Source organism: Symphalangus syndactylus, chromosome 11 (assembly GCF_028878055.3).
Source record: "Symphalangus syndactylus isolate Jambi chromosome 11, NHGRI_mSymSyn1-v2.1_pri, whole genome shotgun sequence".
Taxonomy (NCBI): Eukaryota; Metazoa; Chordata; class Mammalia; order Primates; family Hylobatidae; genus Symphalangus; species Symphalangus syndactylus.
The window spans coordinates 100286117-100308936 of NC_072433.2; the positions used below are offsets into that span (position 1 = coordinate 100286117).

General features: G+C 42.5%; 1 protein-coding gene across 1 annotated transcript in view; it reads right to left on the minus strand.

The window, feature by feature from the left end:
- The window catches only part of MCC (MCC regulator of WNT signaling pathway), a 470217-nt gene that overhangs the window by 277784 nt on the left and 169613 nt on the right, over nucleotides 1-22820 (minus strand). The gene's annotated exons all lie outside the window — the stretch shown is intronic.

The window sequence follows — 22820 nt, forward strand, 5'->3', positions numbered from 1 at the left end:
ACGGGTGTAAATTCACTGTCAAACTCCCTCTGTCTGTCACTGGGGCAGAGTACATTTTCTGCATGTCCATAATGAAGACAGAGGCCCCATCCCTGGAAAGATGTCGAAAGGCTCCCCAACCCCCATCCCTTGAAAGATGTCAGATAGGCTCCCCAACCCCCAGACCTTCCTTAAAAATCTTCCTGCTCGTTTGAGCGGAGGTAGATTTGTATTTATGGAGTGTGGAGTATGATTCAGAAAAGATTCAAGGGGCTGTTATACCCAGTCCACCGCTGGGATCTGAGCTCCCCTTCAACTTTGAGTTCCCGAGGTAAAACATCCTGTGTCTATTGGGAGAGAGATGAGATGGGGCCAGAGGGGAACTAGGATTTTTCTCTCCACAAAGTTAAAGTTCCAATGAATTTGGGATGCACAGAAAAATGTTCTGATGCTTCAAAACTAAGTCTGCGAGATTGCTTAAGAGACCTCATTAGTCTCTTTCTACACAATGGGGACAAAATGTCTCCATCCCCGATAACAGAACTTGGCATATCCTGAAGCCTTCTGTGAAAAAGCCATTGTATTGTCAACTTCCATGGTCTTTTTAAAAAATCATGTTTATTTTGCTCTTTAAGAAGGGGCAGAGTGCAACTATTTGCATATAACGTTTTACCCATCCCCCTTCTTGTTGAGTTCATTCATTGCCTGATGGAGGTGCTGCTGGGATTAGGAAGAGTTTGCTGCTCTTTCTAGAGCACTGGGTCCCAAGTTCTTGGGCACTGCCAAACTAGAGCACATTCTGCATGGGGAGGAGATGGGAAGCTACATTATTTAATTTATCTTTTCATTGAAATCTGTTGAAAACTGCGTGCTTGAAGCTGGAAATGGTGGTGTATACATAACTATGAAGAAGATTCGAGCACTGCCCCTGCCCTGAAGGTGTTTATAGTCTTGTAAAACATGAACAGAAATGACAATTCTAGATAGAAAATGATACTTGCCACAAACACAGTACAAATGAGGAGCGACTGCAGTTCAGAGGAGGGAAATATGATTTTGGCTGGACAGGGTCTGGACAGAAGACTCTGTGAAGGAATCTTAGAAGAGGCAGCACATGAGTTGACCTGTGAAGAATGGCTGAGCCCAGCAGAGATGGGAAGTAAGGGGAAAGCATTCCCGGCCACTGTGAGAGAAAGTATGGATGGAGACTGGAATGTACAGAGTGGGCGTGGGGATCACAGGCATTCCATTCTGGAGCATAAGCTGGGTGAGAAAGGGGGGTTGGTGTCAGATAGTGAGCAGTTTTAAGTGCCATGTTAAAGAAATGGGTCTTCTCAATAGGCAATGGAGACCCACTAAAGGTTTTTTAGCATACAAGTATTGGAGATCAGAGCCGTGCTTTTAGATATTCCAGTAGATTTAAATCACACTCATGAGTATCCAATATAAACTCAAATAGGCTAGTGTTGAATGTGATTCTGGCGTTTAAAGATACATATTTTTCATACGACTCCACCCCTAAAGCCAAGCAGATGACTTCATCTGGTGTTCAACCAAAAGAAAAGTAATCTGTTCCAAAAGTGGAGGAAAAATTAGCAGTGTTGAACTTACCGAGAAACAGTGTCTGTAGATTCTACTTTACAGACAATATAAGGCATTTTCAAGGGTAATGTTGATTGTATGAGATTTTCTTCATAAACAATGACTTAAATACTTCAATACTTATACTTCACATAAGATTCAACTCCACCACAATCTGGCAGCAGCAGATGTAGTAGGTTGAAAGTGGGAAATGAACATGCCAATTGTACTATCAAGACAGTTCAGCAAGAGGTTAAAAGGGCCTGAATTAAGAAGGGATGGCTGGCATGGTGGCTCACGCCTGTAATCCCAGCATTTGGGAGGCTGAGGTGGGCAGATCACTTGAGGTCAGGAATTCAAGACCAGCCTGGCCAACATGGTGAAATCCTGTCTCTACTAGGATCCTGAGATCAAGAGTTTGAGACCAGGCTGGCCGACATGGTGATACCCCGTCTCTACTAAAAATACAAAAAATTAGCTGGGTGTGGTGGCAGGTGCCTGTAATCCCAACTACTCGGGAGGCTGAGAAGGAGAATCGCTTGAACTTGGGAGGCGGAGGTTGCAGTGAGCCGAGACCGCACCACTGCACTCCAGCCTGGGCAACAGAGTGAGACACTGTCTCAAAAAAAAAAAAAAAAAACTAAACTTAGCCAGGCATGGTGGTGCACACCATGTAGTCCCAGCTGTAGCCCCAGCTACTCAGGAGGCTGAGGCATGAGAATCACTTGAACCAGGAGGCAGATGTTGCAGTGCGTCAAGATCGCGCCACTGCACTCCAGCCTGGGTGACAGAGTGACTCTGTCTCAAAAAAAAAAAAAAAAAGAAGGGACAATGGAAATAGACAGGAGGGGGCAGACAGAAAGAAAGTAGATGGAAATTGTGGAGAAAAGAGGCGAACTTAAAAACGACTTGTAGATCTAGAACTTGGCTGATTGGTGTTAAGGTAATGTCCTCAACAAAATTAGGAATTCCAGAGAATAAATAGCTTTGGGAGGAAATTAGGTTTGTGGTATCATGAGCTTGAGGTGGCATCAAGACATTCAAATGGAGATGTTCAGCAGGAGCTTGAAATGGAACTATAGAGATAAGTCAGGGTTGAGCTGGAGATGGAGGTTCGAGGTTATCTCTGTTAGAATAATAAATAAAACCGTGAAATCAGGTAAATTTGCCTAGGAAGAGAGGACAGTGAAAAGAAAAGTGGTCTAAGGATACTACCTTAAGGAAGGTTGTTTTGTTTTGTTTTTATGGAGGCCAAAGAATAAAGGAGGAAATGATAGAGAAGGTCAATTAGGGAAATGGGAAAATAACCAGGAGACCTCTGCATCTGGGAGTCTAAGGAAGATGTCAAGGCAGAAGGAGGAGCAGCATCAATATTATATGCTACAGAGGGTAGAAAAGCCTACTGACTGATAAGGTCATTTCAAAGACATGACCGTCCTTCAAAGATAGATTCCTATAAAGCTGAGGAGAAAGAAGGCAGATAGATAATTACCACAGGGAGTGAGGAGAAACTGGGGGTAGTGACCATGCACGATTCTTTCCATAAATTTGATGGTGACAGGAAAATGGGAGATGAGACTATCTTTGGAGTAGATAAGCAATGTTGAATAGAGAGTAGAATGGGTGTATTTGTAGGCTGGAGCTAAGGGAAACCAGGAGATGGAGCAAAGTTCCTAAAAAGGGAGAAAAGGAGAGCAGGTGTCAAGGACAAAAACTATGAGATTAGCTTTGGAGTAGGCTTGGAGAGGAGGGGATGCTGATACTTCTTCCTAGGAAAAACAGAAACAGGAGAACTAGAGAATGTACACAGTAGGGAAGACAAGAATTCAGAGATATAATAACTAATAGTTACTTGACGAGTAAACTAACTTCCTCTTTGTAATTGTGAAGGGGAAACGAAGACTAATGATAATTTGTAATCAGATTCTGACTCGAGGAAAGTTAGACAGAGAAATGCCTGTCAATGCAAGGGAATAAGTAGTTGTGATCCCCACTCCTGAAATTGTTCAAGTATAGGTGGGACATGCTGAACCCCACTGCATGTAAAGAGTAGGGCTTCCAGGCCGGGTGCAGTGGCTCACGCCTGTAATCCCAGCTCTTTGGGAGGCCGATGCAGGCGGATCACGAGGTCACGAATTCGAGACCAGCCTGGCCAACATGGTGAAACCCCCGTCTCTACTAAAAATACAAAAATTAGCTGGGCGTGGTGGCACACGCCAATAATCCCAGCTACTCAGGAGGCTGAGGCAGGAGAATCGCTTGAAACTGGGAGGCGGAGGTTGGAGTGAGCCGAACCGAGATCACGCCACTGTACTCCAGCCTGGGCAACAGAGTGAGACTCCATCTCAAAAAAAAAAAAAAAGAGTAGGACTTCTTGCATTGAGGAGGAGTCTAGATTGGTTTTCTTATAATCTAAAATTCCATGAAATGATTTTTTTTGGTGGTAATTTAAATGTCTTATGATTTCTTTTTCACCTCATTGTCTTGGATCTCTGCTATCAAGAAAGCTAAGGTACTGCTTTGAACAAGAATGCAACTGGGTCAATATTATAAGAATGTTAGAAACATATGGACCGACTCATCATGTCTTCTCAACACACCAAAGAATAAAGCCCCAAGTAGGTTTCAGGCTGTAAGAAAAAGGTTTCACAATTAGAGCTTGCCAGGGTTTACCAAGTGTATAACTCTACATGACTACAAATCCTGTTATACTGTGTGGCTGCCTTAACATGATCTCTCCAAAAAAGCTTCTGCAAGTCCTCCTGCTTCAGCAGGGATTAAGCTCCTATGGAGAGGTGTGGGCAGGAGGTGGCAGGGGAATTTATCAAGATGAGGCAGCAGGTCTGGGAGAAGGATGAAAACCTGCTTTGCATTCAGGCAACAGCCTGGTGCTTGGGTTCCTCTCCTTCCAGAGGCCTTGTCTTCTCTAAAGCCCAGTCTCTTCTCATCTGGTCCCTGGGATGAGAAGAGGCAGCAGTAGTCCTGGGAACATTTCTGGGTAAGTAGAAGCTGCCCTGGGCATGACTGGATGAGGCTGTGCACCAACACCATGCTGTGGGCACACTGGCATCACCTTTCTGCTGTTAGGGCAGTCTGGCCTCTCTGTGTATGGCTGCCGACTTCAGTGAATCTGTACATGGCAGAAACTCTATTCTGGGTCTGGTCTGTACCCTCTACTGGTGATAAACATCAGGTTAATTAAAGCAATCCTGAGAAAAAACCCTGAACCTCTAGCACTAGGGAAACTGAAAACCTTGGGACTAGTTGGCCTGGTCCACTGTCTCTACCCCTGGGGTGCCCCAGCCATCCTTGCCTACCCCAGCAGTCCACTGTGCTGAGGAAGCCTGTCCTCCAGCCCACAAGAGCACCCAAACTCTAGAATTGTCCCCTTCTCCGTTGACTCTCTCAAGCTAAACACAACGCTGATACCTCAGATTTTAGGTTGAAAGCAGTCTGGTTAAACTAATTCACACGCACGTGAATAATCTTCTCAACCATGCCCAGAGTGTTTACATTGTAAAAGGAGAATGCTTTGAAATAATTCTTAAATTGATGGGATTTCCTGAAGAAAGTGAATTTTGAGGGCATAGGGGGATTTCAAAACCCTATGGAGACTCAGGAAATCCTAGCACCTAAAAATTAGAGAGCCCTCAAAATACATACTCCAAAGAATTTCCTGCCGTAAATCTAAAAGCTCATCCCACTCTCCCACCCCTGTGACTCCAGAAATGCTCTCCCTATCCAAACTCCTGTGGCCTTCTGATCAATTACCGGACCAGCTCCTCTCTCAGGTCCTGGGTTGGGAGCCTCTCACCAGCCTCAATGGCCTGCCCCATAACAGACATCATTTGCTCAAGGAACTACAACACGAAGAACTCAGGAAGCATTGCAATGAATGATCCATATCCTCATCTCTATGTCCTCAGAGAAAAACATGGACAACCTGCAAGGAATTCTGTAGTTACCTAGCTCATCCCTGCATCCCATTCATATAGATGAGGATATGTAGGGTCGGCAAGTTTGTGGTGTTCATTCAGAAAAAGTAAAGCACCCACTGTGTGCTAGATATTGTCCTGCATGTGCCCTGGGATTCAGTGGTGTATGGGATGGAAAAGATCCCTGCTTTCACAGAGCTAGCACTCTTGATGGGAAATGATTAATAAGTATATTTAAAAAGATAGTTACAGGCCGGGCAGAGTGGCTCACGCCTATAATTCCAGCACTTTAGGAGGCCACGGCGGGTGGGTCACCTGAGGTCGGGAGTTCAAGACCAGCCTGACCAACATGGAGAAAGCCCATCTCTACTAAAAATACAAAATTAGCCAGGTGTGGTGGTGCATGCCTGTAATCCCAGCTACTTGGGAGGCTGAGGCAGGAGAATCGCTTGAACACGGAAGGCAGAGGTTGTGGCGAGCCGAGATCAAGCCATTGCACCCCAGCCTGGGCAACAAGAGCAAAACTCCATCTCAAAGAAAAGAAAAGAAAAAAAGATAGTTATAGGGCAACAAGCGAAACTCCATCTCAAAGAAAAGAAAAGAAAAAAAGATAGTTGTAGTTTGTGTTGGATGCTATAAAGGAATTAAACAGGAGCTAAGATAGGGGAGAGTAGGCCCCTTAAGTGAAGAGGTCAGAGAAGGCCTCTATGCAGAGATGACATTTCAGCATGTAGGCAAAGAAGGAGCCAACTAGGCAACAAGTGAGGGAAGGGTGGACAGGCAAAGGAAACAGTAAGGGCAAAAAGCCTAGGGAAACAAAGGGCTTGACCTTTTCAATACATTTTAATAAACTTCAAGTTTTTATTGAATTGAAATTTAAGCTCATTCTAATAGTTTACTAGCAGTGATGGAACATGATGAAAAAGATCATGTCAGACCAAATTGTGCAGGATATGTATACACTACACATTTCACTGTGTGCATGAAGATGCCACAGGAAGACTTTCTGCAGGACAAAGACATGATCCAGTTTACATTTTTAAAAGGTAAATCTATGTCTTTACAAGCTTTACCACTAGGTAATCTAAAAAGTAAGAACCAAGGACAGTTTCTCCCTCATACAAGTATCGCTGCTAATAAATTAAGAATTGACAGAATATCCCTATTTTGCAACCCTTAATGAATTAATAGATTTAAGTATTTAGCATAATAGCTACTAACATTACAAAAGGACATACAGCCAGACACGTGATTTCTGATGGAAGAAAACATTACCACCTACAAAGCCACCTTAGCAGTGTTTACATGAAGAAATGTTACGTTAACCACAAAAAAACCCCTATATAACTCTACTAGACAGAACAATGTGGTTTCTTCATCAAATAAAATGCAAAGGGAAAAAGGGAAGTAAGCAAGTGAGAAATTACTGAAAGAAAAACTCTGCATATCAAAAGAGACTCAAAGTCGTATTGACCAATGGCAATATGTGGACTTTATTGAGATCTTGATTCAAACAAAGTAACTATAAAAAATTATGAATTATGAAAATTACATATTTATATAGTATTCAGAAATATACTTTTTGGATATTTCATGATGTTAAGAAATTATTAATATTTTTAGATGTGTTAATGGTCTTGTGGTTACATTTAAAGAAAAAGAATCCTGTATTTTAGAGATATATTGAAATATTTAGGGGTAAAATGACATGATGTCTGGGATTCATGTCAAAGTACTAGAGGAGGCGGGAAGATAGATGGGGTTATTGATGAAACAAACTGTAATGATGAATTGATAACTGTTATAGCTCAGTGATAGGTATGTGGGAATTCATGCTACTCTCTGTCCAATTGTATGTGTACAAATCTTCAAAATCAACAAGTTAAAGCAAGATAATTATTCCTTCTGTGTAAAAACTGGGTTGAAGTGCCATAAAAGTAAGGCAAGGAAACCTGTTAAAGACTATTGCAGTGGTCCAGGTAAGAGGATGTTTGTGGCTTAGAACTCGGTGAAATCAATGGAGATGGTAAGAAATGGACTTGAGATGTATTTTTTAGGTAAAACTGACCAGGATTCAGTGAATGATTGGATACAGGTAATGACAGAAAGATAGGAATCAAGGATGACTACCAGTTTTTGGGTTGGTGTGGGGAAGGACCAGGTTTGGCAGAGGAAATCAAGTGTTCCACGTTGGATGTGTTAAACCTGAGATTCCTATTTGACATCTAAGGGGATGTCAATAGCAGTTGCATATATGCATCTTGGATTCATGAGAGACTCCAGCATATGGTGATAATTTGGAACTCATTGGCATACAGATTATAGTTGATGTCGAAGGTCATGAGAACATATGAGGTCACCAAGGGAGAGAGTGAGTAATAATGCAGTCCCAGGACTTGTCCTTGAGATCCTTAATTCTTTCAGGTTGGATAGAATTTACCTTCCACTGAAACCAACTTTAATTGCAGCTTACAGATTTCTGTAAACAGAATCATAAGAAAGAACATCCAGAGAAGAACAGAAAAACTGAAAACTGTGTCATGTTTTAAGAAGGACAGTGGTAACCTGTGTGGGATGCTACTGAGAGTTTAAAAAAGCTGACAATGAAGAAGTGTCATCTGGCTTTGGAGATTACTAGGGACCTTGAGAGAATCAGTGTCATTAAGTGGTGGTGATAGAAATTAGACGAGTGTGGATTGAATGGTGTGTAGGAAGTGAAAACACTGAGAGAGCATATGGAGATAACTTTTTTTGTTTGTTTGTTTTGAGACAGAGTCTCACTCTGTCGCCCAGGCAATGGCACAATGTCGGCTCACTGCAACCTCCGCCTCCCAGGTTCAAGTGATTCCTCTGCCTCAGCCTCCCAAGTAGCTGGGATTACAGGTGCCAGCCACCACTCCCAGCTAATTTGTTTGTATTTTTAGTAGAGACGGGATTTCACCATGTTGGCCAGGCTGGTCTCGAACTCCTGACCTCAGGTGATCCACCCGCCTCGGCCTCCCAAAGTGCTAGGTTTTCAGGCTTGAGCCACCACGCTGGCCTGGAGGTAACTTTTGGGAAGTATGTTGCCCAGAGCCTTACTACTAGTAAACTATGAGCATGAGATCTTGAACCAAAGTCTCTACTTGTACTTCTGAGCTTTTCTTCCTTTACTATGTCCCTTCAGTCAAGTTAGTAGAAGCACCTCGGCAAGGATTAGAGAATCTGGGCTGTTAGCCTGGTTGACCCCTCCTGAAACTGCTCACTGAAGTCTGTCCCATCATGGCCAGGTCTTCACCTTATTGTTCATGAAGTCAGCTACACTGCTTTAGACCCAGTGACTTACTGCTAAAAACCAGTTGGGATGCAGTAGATAATTTGGTTAGTCTATGTTTAAAACTGGCTAAGAAAAGAAGTACTTGAAGACTATTTCCAGATTACATCACACATACAGAAAAAAACAAACAAAAACCCAGCCTTCTCCAACTGCAAATATAACTCAAGCAAAGAAAGCACCCCTGTGGTATTTGTCTGTCTCATTAGTAACATTTGCAGACTGCTTCACACCCAGCCTCGGCATCCTAATAACCCACAGTCATTTGGCATCAACATCTCCGACATTACCAGTGGGGATTTGATAATGATTTGAGATTCACTACTTTATGCAAGCATCAGATGATGCATCGAAAACCCCTTCGCTGTCTGATTAGATATTTTTGAGCCTAAAACTTAGTATCTGTGTCATTGTCAATATTCAGAGTATCTTTCAAAAATTTTTGCTCATTTGTTCTCCAAATTTCTTTAAACTATATCACATTTTCTATGGAAAAGAAAATTAATCAGTGGAGATTAGGGATTTGGAAATCCAAGGAAGTTAAAAAAAAATAAAGTTTTAAGTCCTCCCAGGAGTACCTGCATATGGTCAATTTCCTGGAGAGGAAAACAAAAAAAGTATTTTAAATAGATGCATAAAAATAGATCTAGTAAAATTTGGAGAACATGCTTAAATTAAATGAATTCCAAATGCCTGCCCCTGTTATTTCTGGAGCCATTTGGGCTAAAACAGCATCATTCCATTACTGTCTCTTAGCTAGAATGTTACAGCAGCTACCCAAAAGGGGCAAAAAAAAAAAAAAATCAGTATAATATGATGCCTCATATACTTAATAATAAAGGAGTCAGTTAACCTGGTATTGTATCAAGCTGAGGGGTGAAGGAAGGTCTGAGGCACAGGCTGGGAAAGCCACCTTCCTAGCCTTTGAGTTCATGAAGTGCCCATGGATGGACTGCTATGGTAGGGATTTCCAACAGGCACATGCTGAGGCATGAAGAATGGGCTCCTGCCTACCTTGATAAGTCAGCTTCCCTCTCCCAGTCATCCTCAGTTGTTTCGCATGGTTATCACATGAGCTCAAACTTCCCCTTCTAAGCAAATCCTCTTAAATTGGCATCTCCAGCCACTCTTACCTATGCTCCAGTTAATATTCTTTATGTGACAACCAGACACTCTTGCTAAGTCCTGTCATCACTATAAAACCGTGTTTAAAACAGAATTTGTCACCTTCCATCAACAACCAACTTTAATTGCAGCTTACAAATTTGTGTAAATGGAATCATAGTTTCCAGCCTAGTAAGTTTGGAGTCATTTTCAGTTCCCCTTCCTTCATCTTCTCTTCCAGTCATTTAGTCCTTTCGTCCCCACTTGCTCTCCACTTTTACCGCTTAGCAGCACCTTTCCCAAGCCTTGTCACCTTACATTTCAGTTACTATAGCTTAATGAATGACTCCAAAGCATTCCCTATACTCTAGCCCAGCAATTTTTCTCCAAAGTACAGTTTTCCGTAATGTCATTCTACAAGTTATATTTTATGTTTTATTAATGGATAATTCACATATCACAAAATTTACCTTTTAACATAATTTAGTGGTTTTTAGTATATTCACAGAGTTGTGCAGCCATCAGCACTATCTTATTTAGAACATTTTCATCACCCCCAAATGAAACTCAGACTCATTAGCAGTCATTGTATGTATCCCTCCTCCAGCCCTGGCAAACACAAAGTCTACTTTGTGTCTCTGGATTTACCTATTCTGGACACTCCATATAAACAGAGTAAGACAATATGTGGCTCTTTGTATACGGCTTCTTTCACTTAGCCTGTTTTCAAGTTTTATCCATGTTGTATATGTACTAATGGTTCATTCCTTTTTATTGCCAAATAATATTCCATTGTATGGGTTTACCATATTTTGTTTATCCATTCATCAATTGATGGATATTTTTGTTGTTTCCATTTTTCAACTATTATGAATAATGTTGCTATGAACATTTGTGAGCAAGTTTTTAATATGGACATATGTTTTCAATTCTCTCGGGTATATACCTAAGAATGGAATTGCTTGGTAATAGGGCAATTTTATCTTTAAGATTTTAAGGAACTACCAAATTACTATATTTTCCAAGATGGCTGCACCATTTCACATTCCCACCAGCCATGTATGAGGGTTTCAATTTCTCTACATCTTTGCCAACACTTGTTGTCTTTATTCTTGCTATGTGGCTTTTATTTGCATTACCCTAAAGATTGATAATGTTGAACATCTTTTCATGTGTTTGTAGGCCATTTGTATATCTTCTCTGGAGAAATGTTTATTCAAATCCTTTGCCTATTTTTAAATTGGGTTGCCTTTGTATTGTTTAATTTTAGGAGTTCTTTATATACTGTGGAGATTAGACCTTCGGCAGATATAAATTTGCAAATATTCTCTCCAATTTTGACAGCTGTCTTTTCCCTTTCTTGGTAGAGTTCTTTGAAACATCAAAATTTTAATTTAATGAAATCCAATTTATCTATTTTTTCTTTTATTGCTTATGCTTTTGGTGCCATATTTAATAAATGATTGCCTAATGCAAGGTCACAAAGATTTACTCCTATTGTTTTCCTCTAATAATTTTTTTAGTTTTAGCCCTTATGTTGAGGTCAACGATCCATTTTTTGTTAACTTTTTTTTATCATGTGATATAAAAGTCCAACTTCATTCTTCTCATTGTTATCCAGTTGTCCCAACACTTTTTATTGAAAAAAAAAAGTATTCTTTCCTCCCACTGAATAACTTTTGTACCCTTGTCAAAAACCAATTAGCCATAAATATAAAGATTTATTTCTGGACTCTCAATTCTATTCCATTTATTTGTATGTCCATCCTTATGCTAATACTACACATCTTGGTTATTGGAGTTTCATACAAAGATTTAAAATCAGAACATGTGTTGAGTCCTCCAACTTTGTTCTTCTTCAGGGTTGCTTGGGCTCTTCTGAGTCCCTTGCATTTCAAAGAATTTTAGGATCAGCTTGTTATTGTGCCAAGTAGCCAGATGAAATTTTGATAGGCATGCACTGAGTCTGTAGATCAGTTTGGGAATGTTGACATTTTAATAATATTAGGTCTTCCAATCCATGAACTTAGGTGTCTTTTCATTTACTTAAGTTTGCTTTGATTCTTTTCAATGGCATTTTGTAGTTTTCCATGTATAAATCTTGTACTTCTCTTGTTAAATTTATTCCTAAGTATTTTATTCTTTTTTAATCTATTGCAAATGAAATGTTTTTCTTAATTACATTTTTAGATTGTTTATGAATGTACAGAATTGCCATTGATTTTTGCACATTGAGCTCGTATCTTGCAATCTTGCTGAACTCATTTGTTAGTTCTAACCTTTTGGTGTATTTCTTGGAATTTTTTGTATACAAGATAATGTCATTTGCAAATGGAGATTTTTTTTACTTCTTCTTTTACAATCTGGATGTCTTTTATTTCTTTTTCTTATTTAGCTGTCCTAGCTAGCATCTCTAGTATAATGCTGTATAGAAATGGAAAGAGCAGACAACTTTGTCTTGTGCTGCTCTTGGCAGGGTGGTGGGGAGGCATTCAGTCTTTTACCGTTAAAAATGATGTTAGCTATAGGTTTTTTGTAGATTCCCCTTTTTCTTCAATAAATTTTTATCCCTGACTACTTGAATGGAAAACACTTCTTCCATTTAAATGCAAGTTAAGGTGTCTTCTTACTATCTTTCCCAAGCTCATTCCCACATTAATGTATCTTCCTGTTGCTTCCTGTTGCTCTTTCTCCTGCGTGGAGTGTCAGCTCCATTTGCCTGTCTAAATCTTCCTTTTTTTTTTTTTTTAAGATAGAGTCTTTCTCTGTCACCTAGGCTGGAGTGCAATGGCACAATCATAGCTCACTGCAGCCTCAACTTTTCAGGCTCAAGCAATCCTCCCACCTGAGCCTCCCCAATAGCTGAGACTACAGACGTGCGCCACCATGCCTAGCTAATTTTCTATATATATTGTAGAGGCAAGGTCTTGCAGTGTTGCCCAGGGTGGTGCCTGTCTAAATCTTAACAACTCTTTGGTGCTTGTCTAAATCTTAACAACTTTTTAACTCTTGTCCTGACATTAACCTTTCTGTTCTCTGAAGTCCTTCAACACTCTCACCTTGATAGCTCCATTAAAAGGTGAGCTATATGATGCTCAGTTCAATTAATTAAAGAGATAAACAGGGCTGGTATGACTGTATCAGTATTAGAAAATATTAGGAAACAATTCTTACTGAGTTGGTACATGACTACTGCCCCAAACCAGAGAGTGCCCACTCCCTCCTCAGGTTGCCCTATCCCAATCTCTAAAAACCTCCAGACGTTTCCACAGTTTAGCAGCCATAAGACTAACACTTTGGGCTAAGCACAGTGGCTCATGCCAATAATCCCACCACTTTGGGAGGCTAAGGCAGGAGGATTGCTTGAGCCCAGGAGTTCCAGACCAGTCTGGGCAACATAGGGAGACCTTCGTCTCTACAGAAAATTTAACAAAAATTATCCAGGCCTGGTCCCAGCTACTCAGGAGGCTGAAGTGGGAGGATTGCTTGAGTCCAAGGCCGCCTTCAGCCATGATTTTGCCACTGTACTCCAGCCTGGGAGACAGAGCAAGACCCTAAGACCCTGCAAAAAAAAAAAAAAGAAAGAAAGAGAGAGAGAAAGAGAAAGGAAAAGAAGGGAAGGAAGGAAGGAAGGAAGGAAGGAAGGAAGGAAGGAAGGAAGGAAGGAAGGAAGGAAGGAAAAAAAAGAAAGAGAGACTAACATTTTGATTTTGCACAACCAAGGTTTCTAAAATCTTCCTCCATTGCTATGGCTACTCCCCATTGACAAGTATTTTGAATATTCTTCCTGGAGAAAAGAGGCCATATTTTTAAAATGAAGCCAGAGTCAAATAATAAATTTCTTTATCAAAGATACTCAATTACATTGTCCAATTAAACTATCATCATGCTCTTATAGAATTTCCTAACAGAATTTGAATCAACATCCCCCAACTCCTTTACCACTCTCTGAATATGAAACCCATTTACTGTTATACAATCTTTTTTAAATTTCAGTAGCTTTAGAGGTACAAGTGGGTTTTTGGTTACATGGATAAACTGTATAATGTGGAGTCTGGGCTTTTAGTATAGCTATCACTCAAATAGTGTACACTGTAGCCAATAGGTAATTTTTTACCCCATGTTCCTCTCCCACCCTCCCCCACTGAGTCTCCCATGTCCACTCTGCATGCCTCTGCATACCCGTGCATGCAGCACTTTGCTGGTGTCCCCACAGCTTATCTCCCATTTATAAGTGAGAACATGTGGTATTTGGCTTTCTATTCCCAGGTAACTTCCCTTAGGATAATAGCCTCTAGTTCCATCCAAGTTGCTGCAAAGACAGTATGTCATTGTTTTTTTCCAATGGCTCAGTAATATTCCATTATATCTACACATATATACACACACACCATGTTTTCTTTATCCACTCATCTTTGATGAGCACTTAGGTTTATTCCATATCTTCATGATTGTGAATTGTGCTTGACAAACATATGAATGCAGGTGTCTTATTTATATAATGACTTCTTTTTCTTTGAGTAGATATCCAGTATCTGGGTATTGCTGGATCAAATGGTCTGTTACACATTCTTAACAATACATTTCATTTCTTTCCTTTCTTTCTTTCCTTTCTCCTTCCTTCTTTCATTCCTTCTTCCTCCCTCCCTCTCACCCTTCCATCCTTCCTTTCTTCCTTCCTTCCTTCCTTCTTCCCTCCCTCCCTCCCTCTTGTCCTCTCTCTTTCTTCTGTTTCATACCATTAACAATATTTTAGAATTTCATATTCTAGAACTAACCAGGCTCTGAAATACCTGGCTTATTTTCCCAGTTATAAGGAATACACTATTTGAAGGCACCAGCAGCCTACTCTTGGCCCTTCACAGCCTGTTATGTGGAAGCCTGCTATGGTTTGAATGAAGGTGTCCCCTTCACAATTCATATTGAAACTTAATCCCCAATGGAACAGCATTAAGTGGTGTGGCCTTGGGAAGGCTCCACTCTCATAAATGAGATTAATACCCTTACAAAAGGGCTTGAGGTTGAATGGAGTGCTCTTTTGCTCTTCTGCTTTTTCCACCACGTGAGGATACAGTGTTCCTCCCCTCCAGAGGAGATAGCAACAAGGGTGCCAACTTGGAAGCAGAGAGCAGCCCTTACCAGCTACCAATCCTTCTAGTGCCTTGCTTTTGAACTTCCTAGCCTCCAGAACGCTGAGAAATAAAGTTCTGTTCTTTATAAATCACCTAGTCTGTGGTATCCTGTTACAGCAGTGCAAATGAATGAAGATAAAGCCTATGGCATATGAGAAAACTTGCCCAAACCTTTGTCCAAACTAATGAAAACTACTTATTTTTTTCGTATCTAAATTATTGTTTTCGTTCTGTTTCTTCAAATAGTTCATATCTCACCTTTTTCATTTGAAATTATTTTTCAAACACCTTTCACTACTGTCGCTAGTGATAGAGAGGGAAATGTATCACATGGGAAATAAAAGCTAACCCTGAAATGCAAACAGCTACTATTTGGGAGAATGTGGGAATTTGAAAAAACACAAAATGGGTAACAGTATTGGACTAATTTATTTTATCTTTCTTAAGGTGGGAACCTCCTTCAAAAGTGAACATTTCTCTGGATTCTTGAGACAACTGCATTAAATTAATGCTTTTTCATATTCCATCCTTCCTTCATTAAAAAAATATTTATCACCCACTATGTGCCAAGTATCTTGTTGGGTACTAGAGATAAAATAGCAAATAAAAAGAAGTCCACCAGCTGGGCACAGTGGCTCATGCCTGTAAATCTCAGTACTTTGAGCGACCCAGAAGTGAGGATCACTTGGATGCAGGAGTTCATGGTTACAGTGAGCTGTGATCAAGCCACTGCACTTCAGTCTGGGTGACAGAGCAAGACCTGTCTCTAAAAAATTAAAGAGGTACACCATCATTGCCTTCAGTTGAACTTGGAGTCAGTTTGTGGTAGAATGCAAAGATGGCCCCATACTTTACCCATGCCTATAAACATGTCCTTTGCCTGTAACTTTGTAGTACCCTCCCACTCTGGCTCTGGACTTGTCCATGTGACTAACTTTGGCCAACAGAGTAAGATGGAATTAATGGTATGCCTGTGTCTCTTCCTCAGGAGTCTGTCATGTTTCCTCTTACACGTCTGCCGCTAACATTGAGTGCATGTCTGGGCCAGCCTTCTGAAGGATGAGAGACAGGTTCAGCAGTTGCTCCAGTCACCCAAACCAAGGTCTGGCCAGATCAGCCATCAAGCCAGCTTATCCTCAGATATATGAGTGAGTCCATGCTTTACAGTCAAGAACAGCAGTTGTCCTGCCGACCTGCAACTGACCCCAAATACATGAGCAATAAACGCTTATTGGTGAATGTCACTGATATTTTATAGTCTTTTAAAATTACACAACATTGTTGTGGCAACAGATAACTGACACATTGCTTAATCATTAAAAAATAATAATAACTGGCCGGGCACGGTGGCTCATGCCTCTAATCCCAGCACTTTGGGAGGCTGAGGCGAGCAGATCACAATGTCAGGAGTTCGAGACCAGCCTGGCCAATATGGTGAAACCTTGTCTCTACTAAAAATACAAAAATTAGCCGGGCGTCATGGTGGGCACCTGTATTCCCAGCTACTCAGGAGGCTGAGGCAGGAGAATCGCTTGAAACCGGACGGCAGAGGTTGCAGTGAGCCGAGGTTGCAGTGAGCCAAGGTCGTGCCACTGCACTCCAGCCTGGGTGACAGAGCGAGACTCCATCTCAAAAAAACAAACAAAAAATTAGCTGGGCGTGGTATCATACACCTGTGGTCCCAGCTAATGGGGAGGCTGAGGCAGGAGAATCACTTGAACCTGGGAGGCAGAGGTTGCAGTGAGCTAACACCACTGCACTCTAGCCTGGGCAACAGAGCAGAACTCTGTCTGAAAAAAAAAAAAAAAACCTATAAAACTGCAATGTCTTCTATGAAGGACAGGGAATACAGAAATATGAATACATATAACAGATAGAGTTGACATAGACTGGTGGGGAGTGAGGTTAAGGAACATTTCTTTGAGGAAGAGATGTCTGACCTAAGATCTGGAAGACATGCAGAAGTTAACCAGGTGAAGGGTAGGGGAAAGAGGTGTTCAAGTCACAGCAGCTTCATATACAAAGGCCCTGTAGGGAAGGAGTACAGATGCTGAGTTACTTATAAGGTCAATGCAGCTGGAGAATGGAGATAAAGAAGAAAATGCAAAGAAATAGGCTGGAATGATAGGCAGTGATTGGAACAAATGAAAGGCTTTGTAGATGATGTGAAGGGTTTAAGACTTGATCCAAAGAACTATGAGAACTACTGAATCGTTTTAAGATGGATACAAGTTATTCTTCTCACATGATTACTTTGCTATGAAATGGGTAGGGAGTTTCTGATATATATACCTTGAAATTTGCCTATAAAATTCATAATCTAGTCCTGAAAAAAAAGATATTTATCCATCTGTTTAGTCAATGAACATTTATTGAGAGGTTTCAGTTGGGAATAAATAAATGATTGAGAGATTAAATGAATGATCCTGTGTCAAGCAATCTGATTGGCACTGAAGAGACACAAACACAAGATTCCTCCTCTTGATAAGCTCACGGTCTAGTGGGGAAAATAGACACACAAAAAAGAGACTTCCTTGTTAACCCAGAGAAATATGAGCAATGTGCTTTAAAAGTGTAGAGAAGGGGCCGGGCATGGTGGCTCATGCCTGTAATCCCAGCACTTTCGGAGGCCGAGGCGGGTGAATCATGTGGTTAGGAGTTCATGACCAGCCTGGCCAACATGGTGAAACCCCATCTCTACTAAAAATACGAAAAAATTAGCTGGGTGTGGTGGTGCGCACCTATAATCCTAGCCACTCAGGAGGCTGAGGCAGGAGAATCGCTTGAACCCGGGAGGCAGAGGTTGCAGTGAGCCAAGATGGCGCCACTGCACTCCAGCATGGTGACAGAGCAAAACTCCGTCTCAAAAACAAAAAACAAACAAACAAACAAAACGTGTAGAGAAGGAACATCTAGTTCTGTGAGGGCCAAACTGCACTCACGGAAAGCAAAATGAGCTTGAGGAAATTATGGCTCCTATTCTGGCCTGAGAGTTCCTGTCATATGTGATAGCGGTGGTTGAGGAGGAAGGAGGGTTGGAGATATGGTGGCAGAGGGGAGCAAATAAGGAAAAGAGATCTGGGGCACTTTCTACTCTGGAAGTCCATCTCCTAATGCAGGAGTCACAGATCAGTATTAGCCTTCAGCTATTTTCTTGGGTTCCTATTTACTAGGGATGTTCCTTATGCATCATCTGGTGGAAGACTCCACAGAGTCTGGAAAGATTCTTACATTTCTAAAGAGATATTCCATATTCTCTCAAAGCTCCCAGGGAGACCTGTATAATAATCTGCCATTTTCTTTCTCTCTCTTTTTTTTTTTTTTGTTTGTTTGTTTCAGACAGGGTCTTGCTCTGTTGCCCATGCTGGAGTGCAGTGGTGTGATCACAGCTCACTGCAGCCTTGACCTCTTGGGCTCAAGTGATCCTCCCACTTAGGCCTCCCAAGTAGATGGGACCACAGGTGCAGGCCACCATGCTTGGCTAATTGTTATTTTTTGCAGAGACATGATCTCACTATGTTGCCCAGGTTGGTCTTAAACTCCTAGGCTTAAGCAATCCTCCTGCCTCAGCCTCCCAAAGTGCTGGGATTACAGGTGTGAGCCACTGCACTTGGCAGATATCTATAATTCTAAACAGATATTCCAGATTCTCTCAAAGCTCCCAGGGAGGCCTGTATAAAAATCTGTCATTTTCTAGGCAAAATGATAGAGTATAATTTAAAAATCACGGGGCTTCATTTTGCCTTTAATTGGAGTTTTAAAATGATAGAATAGACAAATAAGAGCTCATTTTTCTAATTACAGTTTGGATGGACTTGGGAATGAAGGTTGGATGACTGTATCCTTCAGTTTTAAAGATTTTTATGGGAATTCCATTTCCCTGCAGGTCCTGAGTTGTTCAAAATTAGAAAAGGGCATGTAAGTGCTGTTAGTGTCAGCAGCTTCACCTGAAAGAACTGTTTTTGCTCAACTCCACACAGCATGCAGCCGGATATTCTAAGTATTGCTGAGTGCTCATAGTGACATGGACCAAGAAGGAGTTTCAGGGGAACCCTGAACTCTCCACCTTTGAACCCACTGGGTCATTTTTTTTTTTTTTGAGATGGAGTCTTGTTCTGTCACCCAGGCTGGAGTGCAATGGCACGATCTTGGCCTACTGCAACCTCTGCCTCCTGGGTTCAAGCGATTCTCCTGCCTCAGCTTCCTGCGTAGCTGGGACTACAGGCATGCACCACCACGCCCAGCTAATTTTCGTATTTTTAGTAGAGACAGGGTTTCACCATGTTGGCCAGGCTGGTCTCGAACTCCTGACCTCAGCTGACCCACTTGCCTCGACCTCCCAAAGTGCTGGGATTACAGGTGTGAGCCACCACACCCAGCCTCCATTGGGTCATAACCTTTACTTTGGGAAGTCAGTTGAAAAGTCCAGCAGGACTGGTCTTAGTGCTCTTCTAAGAGTTGTGCTCATTATCCTGGATTCTGGCCTTTGATTCTCGTATTCTCTTGATTTGTAGAGTTAATCTGCCAATGAGCTTTGCTCTCCATCAGTAAATAAGAAACTGTTTTATGATGAAATACATTATAAACTTTATTCAGTATTCATGTTCTTTGCAAATAAAGTTTGTGATCCTTACTATTGGCTGAGGTGCTTTTAAGGTAAAGATTAGAAGATGTTAAATATAAATCCCAAATTTATCTCTGGTCCTCAATTCTTTTTATTCTTTCATGCCTGCCATGGAACCCCCAAATTCCTAACAGTATCCATAGCTCTTCTTCAACAGCAGTTCCCAAAGGTACTGCCTGTTTTATTATTAGAACTTGAATATTCTTTACGTACTGAATACAGTTATGTATCTAGTGGGTGCTCAATAAGTTACAGGTATTAGATTAAATCATATGAAATTGCTTTTAATAGAACAAAAAGAGAAGACATTGACAATTTTAAATAGTTCAACTTAATACTAAGTTCTGCTGCATACAGCCAATATATTAAGTCAAGTTTGAATTACGTTAAGTAATTTCAGCAGCATCCAAAAGGGTCAAATGCCATCCATGTGCTCCTTTTTAAAGAAAATGACAGCAGGCCAGACGCAGTGGCTCACATCTGTAATCCTAGCACTTCAGGAAGCTGAAGGAGGAGGATCGCTTGAGCCCAGGAGTTCAAGATCAGCCTGGGCAAGATGGCAAAACCCCATCTCTAAAAAAAAAAACAAAAGCAAGGCATGGTGGTGTGCATCTGTAGTCCCAGCTGCTGAAGAGGCTGAGGTGGGAGGGTCACCTGAGCCTCGGGAGGTCGAGGCTGCAGTGAGCCATTGTGTCTGGAATTGGTGGGTTCGTGGTCTCACTGACTTCAAGAATGAAGCTGCAGACCCGCGGTGAGTGTTACAGTTCTTGAAAGCGGTGTGTCCGGAGTTTGCTCCTTCTGATGTTCAGATGTGTTGGGAGTTTCTTCCTTCTGGTGGGTTCGTGATCTCGCTGGCTTCAGGAGTGAAGCTGCAGACCTTCGCGGTGAGTGTTACAGCTCATATAAGGCAGTGTGGACCCAAAGAGTGAGCAGCAGCAAGATTTACTGCAAAGAGCGAAAGAACAAAGCTTCCACAGTGTGGAAGGGGACCCGAGCGGGTTGCCACTGCTGGCTGGGGCAGCCTGCTTTTATTCTCTTATCTGGCTCCACCCACATACTGCTGATTGGTAGAGCCGAGTGGTCTGTTTTGACAGGGCACTGATTGGTACGTTTACAATCCCTGAGCTAGACACAAAGGTTCTCCACGTCCGCACTAGATTAGCTAGATACAGAGTGTCCACACAAAGGTTCTCCAAGGCCCCACCAGAGTAGCTAGATACAGAACTACTGGTGCATTCACAAACCCTGAGCTAGACACAGGGTGCTGATTGGTGTGTTTACAAACCTTGACCTAGATACAGAGTGCCGATTGGTGTATTTACAATCCCTGAGCTAGACATAAAGGTTCTCCAAGGCCCCGCCAGAGTAGCTAGATACAGAGTGTCCATTGGTGCATTCACAAACCCTGAGCTAGACACAGGGTGTTGTTGATTGGTGTGTTTACAAACCTTGAGCTAGATACAGAGTGCCCATTGGTGTATTTACAATCCCTGAGCTAGACATAAAGGTTCTCCACGTCCCCACCAGACTCGAGCCCAGCTGGCTTCACCCAGTGGATCCCGCACCGGGGCTGCAGGTGGAGCTGCCTGCCAGTCCCGTGCCATGTGCCGGCACTCCTCAGCCCTTGGGTGGTCGATGGGGCTGGGCGCCGTGGAGCAGGGGGTGGCACTCGTCGGGGAGGCTCGGGCCACACAGGAGCCCATGGAGCGGGTGGGAGGCTCAGGCATGGCGGGCTGCAGGTCCCAAGCCCTGCCCCGCGGGAAGGCAGCTAAGGCCCGGTGAGAAATCGAGCACAGCGCCCGTGGGCTGGCACTGCTGCGGGACCCAGTACACCCTCTGCAGCCGCTGGCCCGGGTGCTAAGCCCCTCATTGCCCGGGGCCGGCAGGGCCGGCCGGCTGCTCCAAGTGCGGGGCCCGCCAAGCCGACGCCCACCCGGAACTCCAGCTGGCCCGCAAGCGCCGCACGCAGCCCCGGTTCCCGCTCACGCCTCCCTCTCCACACCTCCCTGCAAGCTGAGGGAGCCGGCTCTGGCCTTGGCCAGCCCAGAAAGGGGCTCCCACAGTGCAGCAGTGGGCTGAAGCGCTCCTCAAGTGCCACCAAAGTGGAAGCCCAGGCAGAGGAGGCGCCGAGAGTGAGCGAGGGCTGTGAGGACTGCCAGCAGGCTGTCACCTCTCACCATGATCACACCACTGTGCTCCAGCCTGGGTGACAGAGTGAGACCCTGTCTCAAAAAAAAAGACAGCAGAAGATTGGGATGATTGGGCCATTTCTTCTTTCGAAGTGCCCAAAACAACTAGGTACAAAGTAGACCTTCAAGAGATACATGTTGGCCAGGCATGGTGGCTCACACCTGTAATCCAGCACTTTGGGAGGCCGAGGTGCACAGATCACGAGGTCAGGAGTTTGAGACCAGCCTGACCACCAAGGTGAAATCCGGTCTCTACTAAGAATACAAAAATTAGCAGGGCGTATTGGCACACGCCTGTAATCCCAGCTACTCAGGAGGCTGAGGCAGGACAATCGCTTGAACCCAGGAGGCAGAGGATGCAGTGAGCTGAGATCATGCCACTGCACTCCAGCCTGGGCGACAGAGAGAGACTCTGTCTCAAAAAAAAAAAAAAAAAAGATATATGTTATATTAAGCAGTCTACTTATAAGTCATATTCACAATTGAAAGGCTATAACTTGATAATATTGCTTAGGACCCTTTGCACTGCTAACTGAATTAAAATACCAATAACAAATACCAAGAAAAAGAGAAAGAAGTTTGCAGGCCTCATCTGCTAGCACAGCCACTACCCATGTCTTGACAGAAATGAATTCTCATAAGGATTGAATATTCTCCTAGAGCTCATCTATATTTCTGTCATGATCCAATAAGTTCCAAGAGTGAAAGAAACTACGTTTCACATAGCCCACATGAGCCCTGGCACATCTGATCTGCAATCTCTACCTTTAATTTATATCTGAAAAATGAATGAATGAACATCTACAGGGATATAAAAGTCAGGGTCTCATAAACACAATGTGTAATTCTATTACACCTGATGCCCAGCTCTGAACAAATAACTGTATTACATATGCTAGCTTTGTATCAGAGTAAACCAAACTGCTCCCCCACCACCAGGAGACATGCAAATCTGTCAAATAC